At 47.3% G+C, this 21,469-nt stretch overlaps 1 pseudogene; it reads right to left on the bottom strand.

Moving 5' to 3' along the window:
• Positions 1-88: 88 nt before the first annotated feature.
• Positions 89-20,362, bottom strand: LOC130020546 (40S ribosomal protein S4-like; annotated as a pseudogene).
• Positions 20,363-21,469: the final 1,107 nt, after the last annotated feature.

Here is a 21,469-nt window from a genome sequence, read left to right as displayed (position 1 = left end):
CGCCGCGCGACGGCGGGGGCGGGGCACGTCCGGCCGGAGCCTTAAGGGGGGCGCCGGGGGCGGGGCCTGGGCCAGGCGGGGGCGGGGCCTAGGAGGAGCGGAAGAAGGTGGGTCTGGGCGGGGAGAAGGGCGGGGACAAAGGCAGAGGAAGAAGGCGGGCCCGGGCTGAACGAGGGGCGGGGCCTAGCAGGCAGAGGGAGGAGGCCGGTCTGGGCGGGGCGAGAGGCATGACCAATGACGAGGAGGAGGCGGAGCCTAGGTCCACGAAGGAGGCGGGCCTGGGCCGAGCCAGGAGGCGTGGCCTAGGCCGAGACTAGCAGAAAGCCTGGGCAGAGCGAGGGGCGGGAGGAAGGAGGAGGGCTTGGGCAGGTAGCCTAGACAGAGGAAGGAGGCGGGGCCTACGCAGAGAGGGGGTGTGGCCTAGGTCGAAGAAGGGGGTTGGGCCTGGGTAGAGGGAGGGCGCGGAGCCTACACCGAAGGAGGAGGCGGTCTTGGAGCGAGTGAAGGGCGGGGCCTAGGCCGAGGGAGGAGGCCGAGGGGCGGGGCCTCGGCCGAATAAGGAAACGGGCCGGGGCAGAGCGAGGGGCGGGGCCTAGGCCGAGAGAGGAGGCGGGCCCGGGCAGAGCCATGGGCGGGGCCTAGGCCGGCGCACTGCCCACCGCGCGCTTCGCCCAGGGCCGCGCAAGAGATGCGCTGACCCCTCTACCCGCGCTATCGGAGGTTCTTGGCGCTTGGGGGCGCTCTGATGCTGCGGTTGAGGACCCCGCACTTGTCTAATGGGTGATCCTCTTTTGCGCAGCGGTCTGGGTGTGGCCTGCACTAAGGGTGTCCTGACATGCATGCACCTAAACATTGCTAACAGAGGTATCAATACTCCGGGCGGGTGGGGACGCGCGCGGTCGACCAGGGCTCTGGCGCGCACTCCATGTGGTCACCCCGAGCACAGCCAGGTGTGACCCCAAAACACAGAGATCAGTACCTAGTTCAGGTACTGAACTTTCCGTCAATGGTTCATACCCCACGAGGGGCTGTACTGGAATATTCTGAAGTTTAGGTTTAAAAGCCCTCTGATTTCTTTAGGGCTTTTCCCACACCCAGCGGCGCTCCTGTGCTCACACCTTCAATCCACCGAGCCATCTCTCTGGTCCTGCTTGCTAATAGAAAATTAAGGGCTCCGAAAAAAGTTACTATGCTTTTTTAGCTATAATGATGGGTATCTTGAAATGGAGAAAAGACATAGCTGCACAGAATCAATCAGTACTAACATTTACAGTTTTTTCCGCTAATAAGAAACTTATTCTATGTCTGCAATGCCTGTGGAAGACAGTAGGTGTCTAACCTAAAAGGATAGAGCCCACTACAATATACAGTGTAATTTTTGTGAATTGTATAGCCTGCTGACCTAGTAAGTCAAATAAGATCAGCCTAAAGAAGAGTAACTGTCCAAACAAGAAAAACATTGGGATGCTTAATTAAATTATACTAGACCGAGGAGTGTTAGTTTCAGGAAGATGTGTCGACTTCCTTAAATTGGGATACAATATGTGTCTCTATCAAATATATGAAGCATTTGAGTTAATGTAAAAAGCAAGCATTTCAAAGGAAACTTTTCTTTCATTTTTGCATTTGACATGTTCTTCTAAGGAAAGGAATATAGAAAATGATGGTTTACAAGTACAGCACAACAAACATTGAGCAAATGTGCTAGAGGTGGTTATCATAAAGGAGAATGTTATCTTAGCAGCATGTCATACCTATGTTACTTCTTCAAAGTGGGAATCTGAGAACTGACAGAGTTAGGGCACTTTCTTTATCACTCAGGTTCTATCCCCAACATCTCCTATGATTTTCTGACTTTGCCAGGAGTGATCTCTGAGCACGGAGCCAGGAGTAAACTTGAGCACTCGCGCCCTCTCTGTGGCCAAAAAAATCTCCAAACAAATCCAAAACAAAAAGTTGCATGGAGTATGTGATACCCATGGGTACGTTGATTCATGTGACCTTCATGATGGGGTGGTTGGCATGCGGAAGCACCTCCTTAAGCCGCTCTGGGAACTGTAGGCTTTGACCAACCACCTCTGTCTTGGCTGCTCCTATAGACCATTGTTTTGTTTTGTTATTGTTTTTGTTTTTTTGGGTCACACCCAGCAATGCACAGGGGTTACTTCTGGCTCTGCACTCAGGAATTACTCCTAGTGGTGCTCAGGGGACCCTATGGGATGTCGGGGTTCGAACCAGGGTTAGCTGCATGCAAGGCAAACGCCCTACCCGCTGTGCTATTGCTCCAGCCATGCGTAGCCCCAAATAGACCATGCTTTGTTACTATTAGTTTTCAATGATGGGAACTAAATCAGGGCCTTACTCTTGGATAGAGACTTGTCCCCTGACCTTGGGCCATTCATGTGAAACACTGGCTTCCTGGAGCAGGGATCTTGAGCCGAGGACTCTCCATCCTAGCAAAGGTTCTTGCTTGTTCTGCAGCCAAACATTTGGCCAAACATTTGGAAATTTCCTTCCTTTGTCCGTTCCCAGGTAACAAATGTCCATGGCATGTGGAAGCTTTTTTTGGAGGGTGGGGTCAGGGGTTTCTTCTGGCTTTGCACTCAGGAATTACACCTGACAGCGCTCAGGGGACCATATGGAATGCAGGGAATCAAACCTGGGTCTCCTGCATGCAAGGCAAACGCCCTACTAGCTGTGCTATTGCTAGTCCTACTAGCTGTGCTATTCCAGCCCCGCTTCTCCCTTCTTAATATCCCTTCCTGCTATTTTATCTGCCAGAGATATTTCCCCAGTATGTTCCTTGCACATCTAAACTTGTCTTTGTGTTTGCTTTTCAATGATTCCAAATGTCCACAAGACCTACCACCTGTGAAGATTTTTCTAAGCCACAAAGATCACATTTTAAAATATATACCTTTTAAAAAATCCCCTAGGGCCCAGAGCAGCAGTATAGTAGGTAGGGTGTTTGCCTTGAATGAGGCTGAACAGGGTTTGATCCCCAGCATCCCATATTGTCCCCCGAATACTGCCAGGAGTAATTCCTGAGTCACCTCTAGGGGTGGACCCAAAACAACCCCCCCCCAATTCTAGACAATGATCCAGTGATCCAGAATGAATATTTACGTTGACCATAATACAAGTCCCAACAAATCTTGTTTTGGTGTGGGGGGGGGGGGGTTGAAGTCGCACCCAGCAGTGCTCAGGGCTTACTCCTGGCTCTGCACTCAGGAATTAGTCCTTGCAGGCTCAGGGGATCATATGAGGTGCCGGGAACAGAACTCAGGTTGGCTGTGTGCAAGGGAAGTGCCTTCTAACAAAGTCATTCTGAATTCCCTCAACTTTATTAAAGTATAATAGAAAAATTAAACTGTATAACTATAAGGTCTACAGTGTGATGATTTCATATACATCAGTAAGCCCTGAGCCAGGTGTGGCCCCCAAACCCAAACAAGTGCATAAATAATTCGGTGTTATATGATTTTGCTCAATTATAAGCTAATGTACTTACTCTAAGCATGCTTAAAAGAAGCGAGGCTAAGCTCTGAAGTTCATGAGGTTAGCGGTATTAAATGCATTTCAATGCATGACTTTGGAGGGGAGGTTTGGCCATAATCAGTGGCGCTCAGGGGCTACTCCCAACATCTTGCTGGGATGAAGGGGTCCCTCCTTATAGAGTTTAGGAACCACTTGGTATACGATTGAATCTGGGCCTCCTGTATGCAAAACATGCTGGGTTGCAGTCCATTGAGCCATCTCTCTGGTCCCCAAGGAACAGGGTCTGATTGGTTTGGGGGCCAGAGCTCCAGCTAGGTGCACAGGGGAGGCTCCTAAAAGCATGCTCAGTGCTCACTCCTGGCAGTGTTTGGGAAACTGTGTTGCCAGGGATAGAATGGACCTGCCACATGCAGAGGAGATTGCTCTACCCTGTTGAACTATCCCTCCAGGCCCCAATTCATGTCGCTTTCCATTTAAGGTGGGTGTATCAGGAGACAATCCCACTGCAAGCTGAAGAGCGGTATATATTTATGAGGACCTTAACTATTTTATCTTTGCAACACGAGTTCTTCTCATTTCTCATTTCAAGGTGACCTTTGATTTATGCTTTTATTAGTTCTTGGTGATCAAAGTATCAGAGATAACAAAGCAAGACACGAAAGCAACAAAACAAGTTTTATTCAATAAGTATGACAGCAATTGGAAGAGCTGAGATCCATTCCTTTTCTTCTCTGAGGAGGGGCCAGCCATTGTAAAGGGGGGATGAGGAAGAAGGAAGGGGGGAAGCATGGAGGAAAGTTAAAAAACGAAAGGTCAGTCGCTGGAAAAGCCGTTAGACTGGCTGCCTGCTAGTTAGGAACTCTTTCCACAGAGACTGGGACAGATGGAATGATCATTACATCTTGTGGTTTTTGTTTGGTTTTGTGTCATCTCTGGCTGTGCTCAGGGCTCACTCTTGGCTCTGGATCAGGGATAACTCCTGGTAGTATTCAGGGGACCATTTGTGGTGCTAGGGATCCAATCAGGGTTAGCTGCATACAAGGCAAGTACCTTAACTCCTATATTTTATCTGCTAGGCTTCTGATGATTACATTTCAAGGAATGATTTTTGGATCCTTGAGAAACATAATCCTGAGTTGGCGATATGCACAGAGGAAGGGCTTAAAGTCATATCGGGTTTTTTTTTTCTGGTAAATTATTTAAGAAAGGGAGGTCCAAGATTGTTGAGACAGTTCAAAGGCTAGAGTGCAAGCTTTGCATGCAGGAACTCTCTGAACTGGTCACCCAGTGGGTACTAAACCAAGAGTAGCCCTCAAGCAATTGCTGGGTATGACTCCAGTGCCCAGCCGCTACTCCCCAAAGAGTTCTATAATGCCAGTGTTAGTTGGAATGAATAGTAAATTATTTTTGTACCCAGGAATTTTCAAGACAATAACCAAATAGGAGCTAGAGCTGCTCAGTCACCTTCTTTAGAGCTGATTTAAAGTTTAGTTCAGTTTCTTACTGCAGGAGTTTAGATGAAATATTCATGCCCAGAATTTTCACAGTTCTCAAAGGTTTTAGTCAACCAAATCCTTATCTCCTAGAGATGAAATGCCATAAATTGGATTTCCATTTCTGGAAACCCATTTCATACAACTAATATATCAAAATAGATAAGTAAATGAAGTGAGAAGAAAGCAAATGCAAACATGTGCTTTCATAAACATGAATAGACTAAATGCATGTTTAATTCATAAGCACAGGAAATGTTCTGAAGCACCTGCCTTTTGAAGCAGACTGCAAAGATGTTTCCACATTAGTAGTTTCCAAACAACAATTTCAGGAAGTGCTTGGGACTATAGCTGTTTTATTCACATTTTGCTATTTTAAATCAATAGATACCATCTTGTTATACAAATTTCACCAAGTAGGTATGTAGGGGTATGTTTTTCTGACACTTTTGCCCCCCTGGTCCCCCAGAACCCTTTTCACCTTATAAAAACTACTGGGGAATGGGATCAAAGAGATAGGACAGTGGGTAGAGCACTTGTCTTTCATGCAGCTGACTGGCTTCAAGCCATGGCACCCCGTATGGTCCCCTGAGCTCCCAGGAGTAATCCCTGACCCAGAGCCAGGAGTAAGCCCTGGGCACTGCAGGCTGTGGCCAGAAGGGGAAAAAACCCTGAAAAGTCTGTCTTCTCTACCTAGTCTTCTATTTTCTTTTCTCCACTTCCGGTCAAGATCACATTCTTTTCCCCCAAACTTTATTTTCCTATGTCCTTGTCTTAGTCAACTTAGTCTGCTATAACAAAAACACCACGAACTAGGGAAATTATTAACCAGAAACATTGACTTCAGAGTTCTAGAGGTTGGAGAGTTAACATCATGGTGGGCAGTGCTGGTGTCGAATGAGAGTGTTATCATTGTTTACCTCAGAAGGTGATGAGATGGATTGACTCTCTGGGGCCTCTGTCTTTTTTTCCTTTTGTTTTTGAACCACGCTCAGGGTTGATTCTTTGTTCTGTGCTCAGGGATCATCCTGATGGTGCTGGGGGAACCAGAGGGGATGCTGGGAATTGAACTGGGGACACACCATGATAGGCAAGTGCCTTACCTCTGCACTCTCTCTCCCAATTTGAGGGTTTTTTTTCCTGTTTAATTTTGGGGAGGTCACACCGAGGGGCTACTCTTGGCTTTGCTTGGGGGATCCTGCAGTGCCCAGGGTCACAGCCAAGCTCCGGCATATAAAGTGTGTTTGTGCCAGCCCTGTCAGCCGTGTCCCAGCCTCTCATCTCTGAGAGCCCAGGGCTAGTCTCGTGACCAATACTACTCCTGCTCATCCTACTGCACCAAATGGAGGTGAAGATTAAAACAAAAATACATATTTTTGGTGGTCTGTGTATGTGTGTGTATGTGTGTTGGTGGGGGCGGGGGGGAGGGCACACTCAACGACGCTCAGGGATTACTCCTGACTCTGGATTAAGAAATTAGTCCTAGGGGCTGGAAAGATAGCACAGTGAGTAGGGCGTTTGCCTTGCATGCGCCAGACCCGGGTTCAATTCCCAGCATCCCATATGGTCCCCCAAGCACCACCAGGAGTAATTCCTGAGTGCAGAGCCAGAATTAACCCCTGTGCATTGCTGGGTGTGACCCAAAAAAGAAAAGAAAAGAAAAGAAATCACTCCTAATGGTGCTCGGGGGACCATGTGGGTGCTTGGGATGGAAGCCGGGCTGCCCACATGCAAGGCAAATGCCCTGCCCACTGTACCCTTGAATCTAACACCGCCCCTCCAAATATTTTAATGTATAGTTTGCAGTACTGCGGGACTGAAAACAAGGCCTTATACTTCCAAAGCATTTGCTCTACCATTTGCTCTACCAACCCCAACCCATCGAATTACTCATCTTGTTCGTTACTTCCATGGGGGAGGTGCACAGCCTGCTAAAGCGTTTACTCTGCTGTTCAAGGGCCATGTTGTGCCAGGGATGAAATATGGGGTTCAGCACGCAAAGAGTAGCCTTCTCCTCGACCCTGTTGCATGTGGCCTTGGAATCACTCCTTGTTTACCTCACTGATTCCCGCCCCCCTTCCTCTGGCTGTCGCTGCTGTGGTGGCTGGTGGCTGCTCCTCACCTGCCTGAGGTGCTGTGGGACTGTGCAGCAGAGTGGCTCGGGGCGGCAGTGCTCACTGAGATCCGTACTCTCTTCATGGTGGAGCCGGCACGTGTGTTCATGGGGTCCACACTCTCAGTGTCGTCCATAGTGATGGTAGTGATGCTGGCTGGGTCTCTGTGGTGCTTCCACGCATCATTGCCAGAGCCCACGCACCCTTTCTGGCTTTGAGAGCCTCAAATTATTTTCAACATCCGGGTCACAGATGACAGAGCTGACCAGATCAGGCTCCTCACACGTGGGTGAACCAGAGATTCAACTTGGGCTCTGATGTTAGTACTGCAGGGCCTCTCAGCCGCCGAGATAGAACCAGGCTCCTGCTTTCATTCCCTGCGTGAGTGCCTAGATCCAAAGTGCCGTTCAGTGTTTGGGGAACAAAATGAGCTTAGTTCTTAATTATTGATCCTGCCATTGTGAGGCGCTTCCTGAGTTTGTGTCTTTGCTCAAAAAGATTCTACGTGTTTGCTCAATTGCATGTGCTTTGCATGCTGGAGGCCTGAGGTTCACTTCCAGAGTAGGCCCTGACCACTCCTCAGCATGGCACAAAACACCCCCCAAAGACATCCCAAAAAAAAAAAAAGATTCTAAGTTCTTGAAGAACAGGGATTCTGCCTTATATTTTTATTGTATTCATGAATTTACAACTATTGAATATCTGCTTTCAATCAAACCTCACGGCAGCTACTACTGAAGGTACAATGGATAGCAAAATAAATACAGCGTTTGTTCTAAAGGAATCTGTAATAGAATTGGAGACATAAACATTAAAGACATAAATCTCTGGTGGGAGAGATAGCACAATGGCTGAGAGCATGTTTTGTATGTGTGAGGAAAAGGGTTAAACCTAGGCTTCTTGGTTTGACCTCTGGTACTTAAAAAATAAAAAAAAAAACCACTAAAAACACAAGTTACTAAGAGCCTGCAAGATGGCTCAAGTGGCAGAGCACATGCTAGCATGTATGAGGCCCTAAGTTTGATGCCCTGTTCTGCCTCTCCCTTCCCTGCTTCCCCAGAATCGGGAAAAAATGAGATTAAACTAAAGTAAGTACATTGATGCTCATTTGCAGAATGATGAATCTGAAAACGGAATGGAAAGTGAACTGAAAAAGGTAGAAGTGGATTCTTCTTGGTTTTCCTGTTATTCTGGGCCACTTTTAAGGTGACAAAATTGTCCTTTTGTCACCTTACACTGGACATTTTAATTCTGTAAACCTTCAAGATATATTAAAATGCCTGGCATGGATAGTATGCACTCCATATTTACTTGACGAATGAGTGGACTTTTCCGTAAAATTACTTGAAAATATCTCATATAGTGTACGGGGTGAGACATATTGACTCACCAGAACTGGAAATAAGAACATCCTTGAGAAGGACTTAGCACAGAGAGCCACCCGCTTGGAGCAGAAAAGCAAATGGACTATGTGTTAAACCTCGCCAGCATGCCTGCCCGGAGGGGAAAGGGTGTTGCTCCTTTGCCCGCTCCTCTCTGGAAAGAAAGATGGCGGCTGCACGGGAGCCTTGTGGACAGCAGGTTTGAGCCGGGGGTGGGGGGCGGCAGGGGCCTCATGGGAAGGGGGGCGTTCTGGGCCGTCCTTCACGCCCCACCGAGGTCACCAGCTGCCCCCCACGAGCGGCTCTCCAGCATGGCCACGACTCCAGAGCACAGAAACCAATCTCTTAACTATCTAACTTTTAATAGAAATACTTCCAGGGTTAATAAGTAAAATAGCAGAAATTCAAAACCGGGCGGCCGCTATTGCGGCCTCGCAACATCATTTTATTCTTAAACCCAGCTGTAGAAAGCAAATCATTTCACAACGCTGTTTCAGCATATCTGATTGGGGGGGGGGTCGTAAACTCTAAACAATAATTGTGCATCTTCTATCGAAACAATGTATCTAGTCAAAGTAGATAGAGTATTAACTAGAACTCATCTGCCTCACAGGAACTGGGAGGGGTGGGAGGTGGGATTCTATTGGGGTTCGCGGTTAAAAATAAGTATTGGTAAAGGGAAATGTGTTTGATATTTACATGACTGAGACCTAAACCCGAAAGCTCTGTAACTTTTCCCACAGTGATTCAATAAAAAATAAATTATTAAAAAAAAAAAGAACATCCTTGAGAATGGAAAGAATGAATAGCCTGCTGGCCTGCCTTCCTTCCTTCCTTCCTTCCTTCCTTCCTTCCTTCCTTCCTTCCTTCCTTCCTTCCTTCCTCTCTCTCTCTGTTTCCTTCCTTCCTTTCTTTCTTTCTTTCTTTCTTTCTTTCTTTCTTTCTTTCTTTCTTTCTTTCTTTCTTTCTTTCTTTCTTTCTTTCTTTCTCCCCTCACTCCCTGAATTGAATTAAGAACCTCACACATGCATGGCAAGTACTCTCCTGCTGAGCCCTTCCCAGACCCTCATGATCTTTAGCTTAATTGCTAAGTCTCATAAGAACAAAAAAAATAGCTTAAGGGAATTCATGGAATGATGCATAGTCATGAGAAGTAATAAATCTGATGGGAGGGGGTGTCAGTATGTTGCTCAAGAGACGTGAGGAATACTGAGGAGGGTGACTAGAGTAGATTTTCTAGAAGAGTGACTAGAATCTGACTCACCAGTAAGAAACCTGTGACCTCACTGACTCTGACACTGTTTAGAGAACGTGGGCAGGGCATCCAGGTGGTATGGGGACAAGAGGAGAACTAGAGAGACGGACGTGGGTGGTTCATTCTCAGGCTAACAGCAGGCACCAACCAGCAGCAGTGATGTCTCCTTGACCCCAAAGATGCACCTTTGTGTTTATTTCTAGGACACACAGACAGTGCTCAGGGCATGGGTGACCATATGGGGTGCTGGGGACTGACCCTGGATCAGCTGTGTGCAAGGCAAGCACCCTGCCCGCTGTATTATCATTCCTGCCCCAGTGGTGCACTTTCGTAATGGCAGATAAGAGCAACATTAACTAGGTTGAGACGTCAGACAGCAATAAGCGAGATGATAATCTCTTAAATTCATTCACTTCTGTTAGTGCCCAGGGACCATTAGTGGTGCTGGGGATTAAATGTGTCAGCCATGTACAAGACAAGAGCCATGAATCCTGCACTCTCTCTCCCATCTTTTGTTAATATCTCTAATAATAGACTCTTTTGGGGGCCAGGGGGCACACTCAGAACTACTCAGTGCTTACTTTTGGCTCTGCACTCAGGAATTACTCCTGGCAGGCTCAGGGGATCACCTGATGCTGGAGATTGAACCCAGGACAGCCACATGCAAGGCAAGCACCTTATCTGCCGTATTATCTCTCCAGCCCACAGCAGACTATTAAGGTATGCCTTTTCTAGTTGCAGGAAAGGGCTTTCTCTAGATTTAAGTTCTTTTCTTTCAGAGAAAATCACCATTTCCCCATGATACTCCATGATATTCAAATCAGGGCACCAGATCTCTTAAAAAAACACATATATGTATATATTATCATACTTAAAATAAAGAATTCAAAATCAGTGTTCATAAAAAATAATATCTTCACTGAGGAAATAAAATATTTATATACTTTACAAAATATTGAATTAAGGGATTGGTAGTGATAGTACAGCAGGTAGGATATTTGCCTTGCATGTGACCAACCCAGGTTTGAGCTCTGGTACCACATATTGTTCCCTGAGACTTCCAGGATCGATCCCTGAGTGCAGAGCAGGAGTAAACCCTGAGTACCACTATGTGTGAGGACACCCCTCACCCAAAGTCAGGGGGAGGTAATATTAAATTCAGAGTAGAAGGATTCAGAGAGGAATTAGGGACTGCTGAAAATATGGCTGGGTTCCCTGCAGGCCATACTCTTTCCTGTGTTAGAGGGATCATGTGGTTCTGGGGATGAAACTCAGGTCTCTTGCATGCAAACCGTGTGCTCCAGCGTGTTGAACTCTCTCTCCAGCCCCAATATGATCATCTTGATTGTTGACTCATAGGCACATTGTGTTACCAGTTTTCTTTGTATTTATGTTGAAGTGCCGCCCAAATTGTTATTAGTTCTGTTTTAGGGAGAATAATATCTGATGGACTTAAATGTAAGCATGATGAAAAGATATTGTTTTTTAACTAACTAGACGAATGGTGTGGGGGGAATGAATCTTCTAAAAAAAAAAAAAGAACCTCAGATTTGTGGATTTTGTAACGGAAATCTCCAGGATCTCAGAGTGGGGAATGAGCCCCTCCCCCTTCTCCCTGTGCTTCAGGGAGCCTGGCAGTCATGCCACGAACTGCCTCTGGCACCATATAAGCTCATTAATGGTCCAGAGACTCACAAATAAACCTTGGAAGAGAGTCACAAGCTGTAGAAATGCCTCTGGACCCCAGAGTCACCATCCAGCTAAAAATTTAACCCCATCTCTATTACCCTATTTAAAATTTTGGGATTCCTGGAGTTGCCGCATGATATTTCATTCTCTACACTACTGATGGACAAGGAGTAGCATGCCACATTGGATAGGGTGTAAAGTAGAATACAACTGATCTTGATCATATATATATATGTATATATATATATATATATATTTGCACACAAATCTCAACTTGTAACATGTTAGTAATCTCTTATACAAGGGCTTAACAGTTCCAAGGTGAGATACAACAATCTTCATATACTTTTCTCTAAGAAAAACTTTTGGAATCATTTTCAGCAGATTACTCTTAAGCAATACAAAATAAATTATTTAGGATCTGCCCTTTGGGCAGGCTTGGGTGGTGGTGGTAAAATTCGAAATAATGGTGATGGCAAGGTGTAATGGTGGTGGGTTTGGTGTTAGATATTGAATGTAATAAATGTTTGTGAACAACCATATTAAAAAAATAGTGGGGGACAGGAGCGAATGCTTATTGGGCTAAGTGCATACTCTGCATACAGAAGGCCTGAGTTTGATCTTTGGCTTTTTAGAGTCCCTTGAGCTCCATCTGTGAGCACAGAACTAGGAGTAGCCCTGAGCACAGAGGTTGGTGTGGCCCCCAAACCAAAACGAAGTCAAGCTAAAACTCAACCAAATAAGAAAATAGTGGAAACATGAGTCAGGCAAATATCTGAAGGGTTGGAGCATGTGCTTTGAATTTCATCCCCGAGCCCTGCCAGGAGCAACCCCAAAGCACCAAGCTGGAATTAATCTGAGTATTGATTGAATTAATCTCTGAGGATTGCCAGATGTGGTCCCCAAGCAAAAAGAAGAGTGGAAATAACCAGAGCATCGAAGTCATCCTGGCAAGTGTCCGGTGCCAGCCTCTGCATCAAGCTTTAGACAACTAAACTCTGGCTTGATGAGGCGAGGAAAGAGATGCAGAGCAATAGACGTCGCACTGTAAAGCCCAGGACTGTGCTCTAGCAGTCACCATGGGAGTTGAAGAGACTTTTAACAGAGTCCAGAGTACATTGAGCCTACTAATTAATCGGCAGACTGTTTTCTTTTGAGCTGTTGTCAGCAAGTTGCTCTGGGTTCCAATATACAGGAGCGAACTTTAGCACTAAATACTACAGGACGGTGATAACAATCCATTATTTGAAGGCAAACTTGAACTATTTTAGTGGGTGGGGGTGGGGAGGGGTTCCTGGCTATTCAATACAAAGACTCAAAGACGTAGGGATGCTCGGACACTGGTGTGCAGGGATTCCCCAGGCCAACCCTGTGCAGTGCTCGAGGACCGCCAAGACCCTGTGGCGCTAGGGACCAAGGTCCAGCCAACTGTATACAAGGCATGCATCTTAACACCTGAACCCACATTTTACATCTGAACTCACATCTTACACCTGAACCTGCATCTTACACCTGAACCTGCATCTTACACCTGAACCCGCATCTTACACCTGAACCCACATCTTACACCTGAACCCGCATCTTACATCTGAACCCCCGCACTCCCCATTTGGCCCTGCTCATTTTTGTGTGGAGATCTGTTTGTGGATCTTTTAGGGACTCTGCAGCTGTGCTCAGGACACCCAGAGGCTCCTCCTAGGGGTGATGCTCGGGGGACCATGTGGTGTTGGGAAACAAACACAAAACATGTGGTTTAGCCCCATACTATATCTCTGACCTCTTCCCACTTAGTTTGTGAACTGGCAGAAATAAAGACCCCAAGTCTGAGTCTGGAATAAATCTGATTGTCATTTTTTGGCCACAGCCTGAGGGGGGCTTCCTCCCACTCAGTGCTCAGGGGTTGCTTCACGTGGCGTCTCAAATTCTGCACATTAAGCATGTGATCTAACCCTTTGAGCCATATTTCCGGTCCTTGACTGTTCATTTTATTTAGTTGATGAACTAATTGAGAGATTTACGTTGCTATTTTTGGCTTGGGGTGCAAGACCTACTCCTGGTGGGTCTTGGGGGTTCATATGTAGTATACCAGGGATTCAACCCAGGGTCAGTGAGGTACAAGGCAAAACCTAAACTCTTAACTATCTCTCTGGTCCTTAACTGTTCCTTTACACTATTTTTTTGTGGGGGGCACACTGGTGATGTTCAGGAGTTACTCCTGGTTCATGACTCAGGAATGATCCAGGAGTGGTGCTCAGGGGACCATATGGCTGCTGGGAATTGAACCCGGGTTGGCAAAGTGCCCTACCTACTGTACTATCTCTCTGGACGCTGTTCTTCTACACTATTAATCTGTTACATCTTTGGTGAAGGGCGCATTTAGTGGTGCTCAGGGGCCAGTCCTGTCTTGGAGCATGGCGGTCACTCCCAGAGATGCTTGGGGATTTAACACACAGCTCTCGTATGCAGAGCAGGCACTCCAACCCAGTAAATGATCTCTCTGGCCCTTAATCCACTTTTACTTTGCTCTAGCCTTGAGAGCTTGAGAGCATAAGACCCTAAATCATACTGCAAATGTAGTGTCAGGCCAGCGAGACGAATCGAAGGGCTAGAGCGTGCGCTTTGTAGGCAGGACCCTGGGTTGATCCCCAGAACTCTCCTGCAACCGCTGGCTCTGGCCCCAAACAAAACAAACCAGAGGAAACTTGTGCCTGTTTGGTACTGCTTGTCCATATGTTTATAAAACTCAGAGATATATGTGGTCTTTTAAATTTGTTTAAAGTTTTTGTTTTCCTAAATGTGACTACTGTAAGGATGGGAAGCAGACAATCAATCTCTATGACAAGTTTTCTAATCAGGAATATATTTTGCTGTGTGATTGATTGTACCATTAGAGAATTACACATCATGAAACCACCCCTGGATCACCAAGCCACTAGCACCTTTCGTTCATGCATGGGTGTGTGTGTGTGTGTGTGTGTGTGTGTGTGTGTGTGAGTGTGTGTGTGTGTGTGTGTGTGTGTTGGGTATATGCAGTATTTCTACTAGACATAAGTGGATTTACCCATTTCTGGTAAGTTCTGAAGACTTGATTTAGTGATGTCATCCAAGTTAAAAGTTGCTATTGTCCAACACAAACAGTGAATTTATTTTAAAAAATGACTATGACAATAATGTAATAATTCTTCTAAAATTGGAGAAACATTTGGGGGAAAGTTGTTATGTAAAGTTGAATATTACTGGGGATAAACTGATAAAAAATAGTTGGAGGAAGAAAAAGTCCCTCTAACTGAATGATACACAGCGGTAGGGCATTTGCCTTGCACGCAGCCAACATGGCCGACCCAAGTTCGATTCCTCCGCCCCTCTCGGAGAGCCCGGCAAGCTACCGAGAGTATCTCGCCCACACGGCAGAGCCTGGCAAGCTCCCCGTGACGTATTCGATATGCCAAACACAGAAACAACAAAGTCTCCAATGGAGACGTTACTGGGCCCGCTTGAGCAAATCGATGAACAATGGGAGGACAGTGACAGTGACAACTGAATGGTCTCTTAGTGTGAAGGGGCATATCCCCAGCAGTGCTCATGGAGCCAGGTGAACGCCGGGCCATACTCAGCCCAGGGGTGCTCAGGACCTGACCGGACCCCCTGATGGTGGTTCAGAGGACCTGGACACCTCAGAGTAGGCAGGCAGGTAGCAGACAAATCTCCTACCCTCTGACTTCTCTCCCAGACCTGTGATTGGTTTCTTTTCCCTTCTGTTCTTCAGGGCACACCTGGTGCAGCTACTCCTGGTTCTGTGCTCAGGGGTCACTCATTCCTGATAGTGCTCATGGGACCATATGTGGTTCTGGGGATTCCCCTCACCCCCTTCCTGCGCCTTGCACTCACACACACACACACACACACACACACACACACACACACACACACAAAGCACGTGCCTCAACGCTTTGAGCCATCTCTCCAGGACCTGTCAGAAGGATTTGTTTTTATTTTAAAAGTTTTTTTAGTCACCATGAGATGACAAAGTTATTCACGATTGGGTTTCAACACCAATCCCTTTACCAGTTTTTGCCTCCCATCCACCAGTCTGCTTCTACAAGGGCCGTGTAATCCCATCAGCGGCCAAGACTCAGAGACTATAAAATACAGATCCCGGAACCACGCGGCCGCATTCGCGGCCGCGCGACATCTTATTATCTCATTCCTACTTTGGACAAACTTGCAGGCTGTCGAATGTAGCCTGCCCACAGGGCAGAGTCTGGCAAACTCCCCGTGGCCTACTAAATATGCCAAATACCAGTAACAATGATGGGTCTCATTCTCCTAAAGAGCCCTGAATATAATCTCAGTGCTAGGATGAAAGAGACGTTACTGGGGCCTGCTCGAGGCAATCGACTACAAGGGCCACTCTTTAAAATATATATGGTTTTGCACTGTGGTTCACAGTACAGTTGCTGAGAGGGTCTCCTAGGGAACACAGCTCTCAGCACCATCTCCTCTTCCGGGTTGATCCCTTCCCCCCACCGTAGATGCTACCCCCTTTCTTTCCTCCCCCAGACCCTCAGGTGGCATCTTTCCCACTGGGTACCAGCCTCCTGTTCTTTGTTTCCATTTTCTCTGCACATATGAGAGAGATCATGCGGTGTCAGTCTCTGCCTCTCAGTGGTTTTTTAATGCAAACTTTCACCATTCTTCTAATTATCCTCCTCCAGCTTTAGTCTCCTTTATCCTAATCTCTATCCCCTTCCCTAGATGTCACAAACTCTGTGCTGGGGTCCTCACTTTTACTATTGCCCTAGAGGCACAGGGCATTTGACTGGCCTTCTCTATTATTTCTAAAATGAGGGAAGAAGGGGGCCAAAGAGACAGTACAGAATATAGTGGGTTGGTCACTTGCCTTGCCTGCAGCTGACATGAATCTGATCCCAGTCAACAATATGTCCTGGGCCCCACCAGGAATGAATCCAGAGAGAGAGAGAGAGAAGAGAAGAGAGGAGAGGAGAGGAGAGGAGAGGAGAGGAGAAGAGAGAAGGAGAGATAAAGAGAGAAAGAGGAGAGAAAGAGGAGAGAGGAGAGAGAGAAAGAGAGAGAAGGAGAGAGGAGAGAGAGAGAGAGAGAGAGAGAGAGAATACAATAATACAATGTCTCCCTTGAAATTTTCCTGAGAAACGTTCCAGAGGAAGTGAAGAGGAAGCGGCCAGCTAATAAAATTTGTTCATCCCTTATGCTCTCTGGCTGGCTGGGGGCCAGCCACTTCTCACCCACTCGGAGAGCAAAGGGGTAGGGGTGGGGGCCGGCCTATATAAGCTGGGGTCATCTATGTCAGGGGGGTTTTTTTGCTCTCCTGAGGAGCTTCTCACCTTTTGGGGTTTGCCCCTCTGCTGTTCCTGCCCCCACTGCAACTGTGGTTCCAAACCCTGCGTCTCCTGGCCTGTCGGGGCCTGGCCAGTCGACCCCGACAAACTGGAGTATGAACCCCCTACCCCCCCAAGTCACCGGACTTACTCCCTAAAGGGGAGGGAATGGGTAGGGAGAAGCCTCTGCCCTGGCCCTCTGTGCACCAGCTTCCTGGCCGCCAAGAAAGAAAGCCGCAGAGTGGGGAAGTCTGCTGGTCAAGCAGATCTCCGTTTATTGGCCCCTACCCCTGGGGATGGGGCAATCCCAGTACAGCATATTTCCCTCACACAGCATGCTTCTGATTTACCTATCCTGCTCTTAGGACAGGGTTATTGATATGGGTAGGTGAGTGCAGTCATGTCCCTCCCTCAACCAGAGTGCCAATGTATGGGGAGTGCTGGAGCCGGCCCCCTGGATCTTTGTAACCAGGTCCTCTCTCGGGCTCTTGCTTCCAGGGGCAGGGGATGTGGTCAAAGTCTCAGGTTAGCTGCTAAGACCCCAACACTGGCCCTTTGGGTTTTCCCTGCACCTTGGCTGCCGTAGGTTTTCCATCAGCAACCATTGCGTCCACTAGTTCCCTTCCGGGCTGCTTCCACTGCTGAAGGGGACGAGAGGGGCTTTCTGATGGTGTGGAGTGAGCACAGACCTGTTCATAAAAACTGTGACAAAAAGATAGCTGAGATAGAGAAGGGACCACTAAGTAAATGATACTTAGGGAGCTTGCTCAGGATGGGAGACGTGTGCTGAGAGTACACTAGGACTGAACATGATTGGCCACTTACTACCTGTATTGCGAACCACAACACCCAAGAGGAGAGAGAGAGTAAGAGGGAATGTGCTTGCAACAGAGGCAGGGGGAAGATGGGGTGGGGGTGGCGGGAGGGATACTGGGAACATTGGTGGTAGAGAATGGGAACTGGTGGAGGGATGGGTGCTTGAACATTGTTTGACTGAACTGTAATCACGAAAGTTTGTAAGTCTGTAACTGTATCTCAAGGTGATTCATTACAATAAATAAATAAATAAATAAATAAAATGTTCTACTATTAAATAATTAGTCTCCTGCCCCCGCGCCTGACTGTCCTCACCGCCGGGGCCCCTTGGAGGGGAGCAGGTTGAACTTTCCTCCCCGCCCCAACCAGGGCTCCGGCAGCCAAAGACCTCCAGGACCAGCCACCACCATGCTGAGACCACTCTCCGCACACATGAAGGTACTGGCAGAGGGACAAAGTCACACGGATTCCGGGGCTGAGATCTCCAAGCCTACTCGGATTGGGGCCGAGCATCCTCCACCCAGATCCTCCAAATTCCAATAGGTGGGGGTCACAGCCATCAACTGGCCCCCTGGCACCGTGTAATCCCATCAATGGCCAAGACTCAGAGACTATAAAAACCAGCTCCCAGAACCGCGCGGCCGACATCTTTTTATGACATCTTATTATCTCATTCCTACTTTGGACAAACTGGCAGGCTACCGAATGTAGCCTGCCCACACGGCAGAGTCTGGCAAACTCCCCATGGCGTACCCAATATGCCAAATACCAGTAACAATGATGGGTCTCATTCTCCTCAAGAGCTTTGAATATAATCTCAGAGCTAGGATGAAGGAGACGTTACTGGGGCCTGCTTGAGGCAATCGACGATTAACAGGATTATTTGTGATTTGTGATTGTGAAATAAATACATTTAAAAAAATGCTGTGACTAGAGTGTTGGTATGTGGGGTGCTCTGCTGTCACTCATTGTGTGAGGACCAGCAGGAAGCCATTGTCCCACTATCATCTAGATCTGGTGTCTCCCACCCAGAGTCCAGCAGTTCCCTGCATCCTGTTTCACTGTAGCGATGCTACATGGTTCAGTCAGTCACAGCTGTTCAGAGAACCAGCCCGGTTGTTTCTCGGAACCAGCTCCCCGTCTGAAGACAGGTCAGCCCATGGAAGGGGTCGGGCCAAAATCTTCCACAGAAGAAGAACCTTTGTGAAACACGGAAGTAAACTTGGAACCCAGAAGAGAGTTATGCAGCTTGTGTGTGTGTGTGAAAGCATCTTCAGATGATGAGAGTTGCTAGGGATGTACCAGGCTCACAGTGTCCTGATGCTTTAGGCCTCCAGAGGAAGCATGGTCATCAGTGGTCATCTCTGCTCCCTGGATACTCTTCATCTCCAGTTCGTGGGGGCGTTAGAAGAGAGCCGTGTGAACAACGAATCAGTGCAAGTCAACTAGAAAAAAAATAAATTGGAGATATTAGCTGGAGATATGATCAATGAAAATCACAGAAAGTTCCAGTCAGGGGCCAAGGCTATAGTATAGCGGGTAAGGTGCTTGCCTTACCTGTGACCAACCTGGATTTGATTCCCCAGAACCCCATACAGTTCCCTGAGCTCTGCCAAAGTAAGCCCTGAGCATCATGAGATGGGGCTCCCACATAAAAACAAATGAAAAAGGAAAGTCACTGCCAGATCTCAGAAAAAAAAAACCCTCAAGATTCTTTCTAGTTTACAAGAAAAATTAAAAAAAAAATTAAGGATGGAATCCAAAAAGGCAGGTTACTGAAACACACTTTTAAAAAAAATGCTGCATTTAAGCATAGAACCCTTCATCATCCAACATTGTCCCTTAAAAATGTCTTTTTGGCCCAGTGTTCTGCTTGACTGCCAACCTTTTGTCTCTTCAGCAATGCCTTTTCCTTGGGGAAGAGAATTCCACTGTTCGTGGCCTTGGCAGTCACGGGAACGCTGGAGAGGTGAGTGGCGAGGCTGTTGCTGTTGGCATCTTCACATGGAAGCCATCGGCAGTGCCAGGGTGCCTCTTTCTGTTGTGAACACACCAGTTCTTCCCTAGTTAACACCTCCAGTCACCAGGCACAGTTTACCAGTATCAAATTTGATGGAGGGGCTGGAGCGATAGCACAGTGGGTAGGGCGTTTGCCTTGAGTGCAGCCGACCCGGGTTTGATTCCCAGCATCCCATAGGGGCCCCTGAGCACTGCCAGGATGATTCCTGAGTGCAGAGTCAGGAGTCAGCCCTGAGCATCGCCGGGTGTGACACAAAAAGAAAAAAAATTGATGAAATCCATAATCTTGCCAGTCTCCCAAATCTGAATCATCCGCCTTAGCGCGGGTATCTGGGTAGTAAATGGTGCAGCATCAGCATCGCTGAGAGGTGCCTTTGGTGGACACAGAAAACCCCCTCACCTTGCACAGCTGACCTGTTGCCTCCCCAGGAGTAGAGCCATGAACAGCAAAGCGTCCTTTAATGTCAGAGATTAGCTGGAAATTCTCTCCCATCTTATCAATACTGATGGCATCCATAAAACCTGCCACTTGTGTTCTATCAGTGTGGACCTTGGCATTGATCTTAATGAACTGCTGCGTACACATGTCCCTCACCTTGGCTCCTGTTAGGACGCACTTAAGCCGGTTCCTTAGGAAATCCAAGAACGGAAGATACTCTCTGTCTGTGGGGGCCGGTGGACGGACAAAAAGCAAGCACTCGGTCAGCTTATCAAGCATGCAATGATCTGGAGCTGCCATGTGCTTCAGAAGCCGACCCAGACATGAAAAGATCAAACACATTTTTCTTTCCATATCACTGCTGATCTAATTATAGGAATAGTCTTTCTCTTTTCTCTCTTTCTTTCTTTCTTTCTTTCTTTCTTTCTTTCTTTCTTTCTTTCTTTCTCTCTCTCCTTCCTTCCCTCCCTCCCTCCCTCCTTCTTTCCTTCCTTCCTTCCTTCCTTCCTTCCTTCCTTCCTTCTTTCCTTATTTTCTTTCTCTCCTCCTGCTCCTCCTCCAACTCCTGCTCCTGTTCCTCCTTCTTCCCTCCTCCTCCTCCTCCTCTTCCTCCTCTTCCTCCTCCTCCTCCTAGGAATAGTCTTTCTCTTTTCTCTCTCTCTCTCTCTTTCTTTCTCTCTCTCTCTCTCTCTCTTTCTTTCTTTCTTTCTTTCTTTCTTTCTTTCTTTCTCTTTCTCTCTTTCTCTCTCCTTCCTTCCTTCCTTCCTTCCTTCCTTCCTTCCTTCCTTCCTTCCTTCCTTCCTTCCTTATTTTCTTTCTCTCCTCCTGCTCCTCCTCCAACTCCTGCTCCTGTTCCTCCTTCTTCCCTCCTCCTCCTCCTCCTCCTCCTCCTCCTCCTCCTCCTCCTCCTCCTTTTCCTCTTCCTCCTCCTCCTCCTTTTCCTCCTCCTCCTCCTTCTTCTTCCTCTCAAGAGAAAATGCAGGCTTCTCCAAAGGCAGAGAGAACTCCAGTACACATCTCAAGAGCAGAGATGCGAGCGACACATGTGCTTGGACACCACATGTGTTTGGTCATGTGGGTACATCAGCACATGGGCTCGGGCAGCATGCGTACCAGATTAAGTTTACTTCTAATAAATGTGGTCAGTCCTTTTGCATGAGAACGCCATTGTTATAATTGGGAGTTAGAAAGTCAGAAATTGAACTTAGTTGTCATCCCAAATTTCCTTACCATAAGGCAGGACAAAAGGAAAGAGTCAACATTTTCCCAGTTTTATCTATGTCTTCTCTCTCTTGGAGCCGAAACATACTGTCAAACCTCATATATATTTGGCGCTTTTGACTTTTCCCTCAGTAATGGCAAAGACAGAGCCTAGATCCGACAACATCTAAAGCTAAAAGACAAATG

The sequence above is a fragment of the Sorex fumeus genome, unplaced genomic scaffold, assembly GCF_029834395.1.
Source record: "Sorex fumeus unplaced genomic scaffold, SorFum_2.1 ptg000013l, whole genome shotgun sequence".
Lineage (NCBI taxonomy): Eukaryota > Metazoa > Chordata > Mammalia > Eulipotyphla > Soricidae > Sorex > Sorex fumeus.
This window is presented reverse-complemented; position numbering and strand designations above follow the sequence as displayed.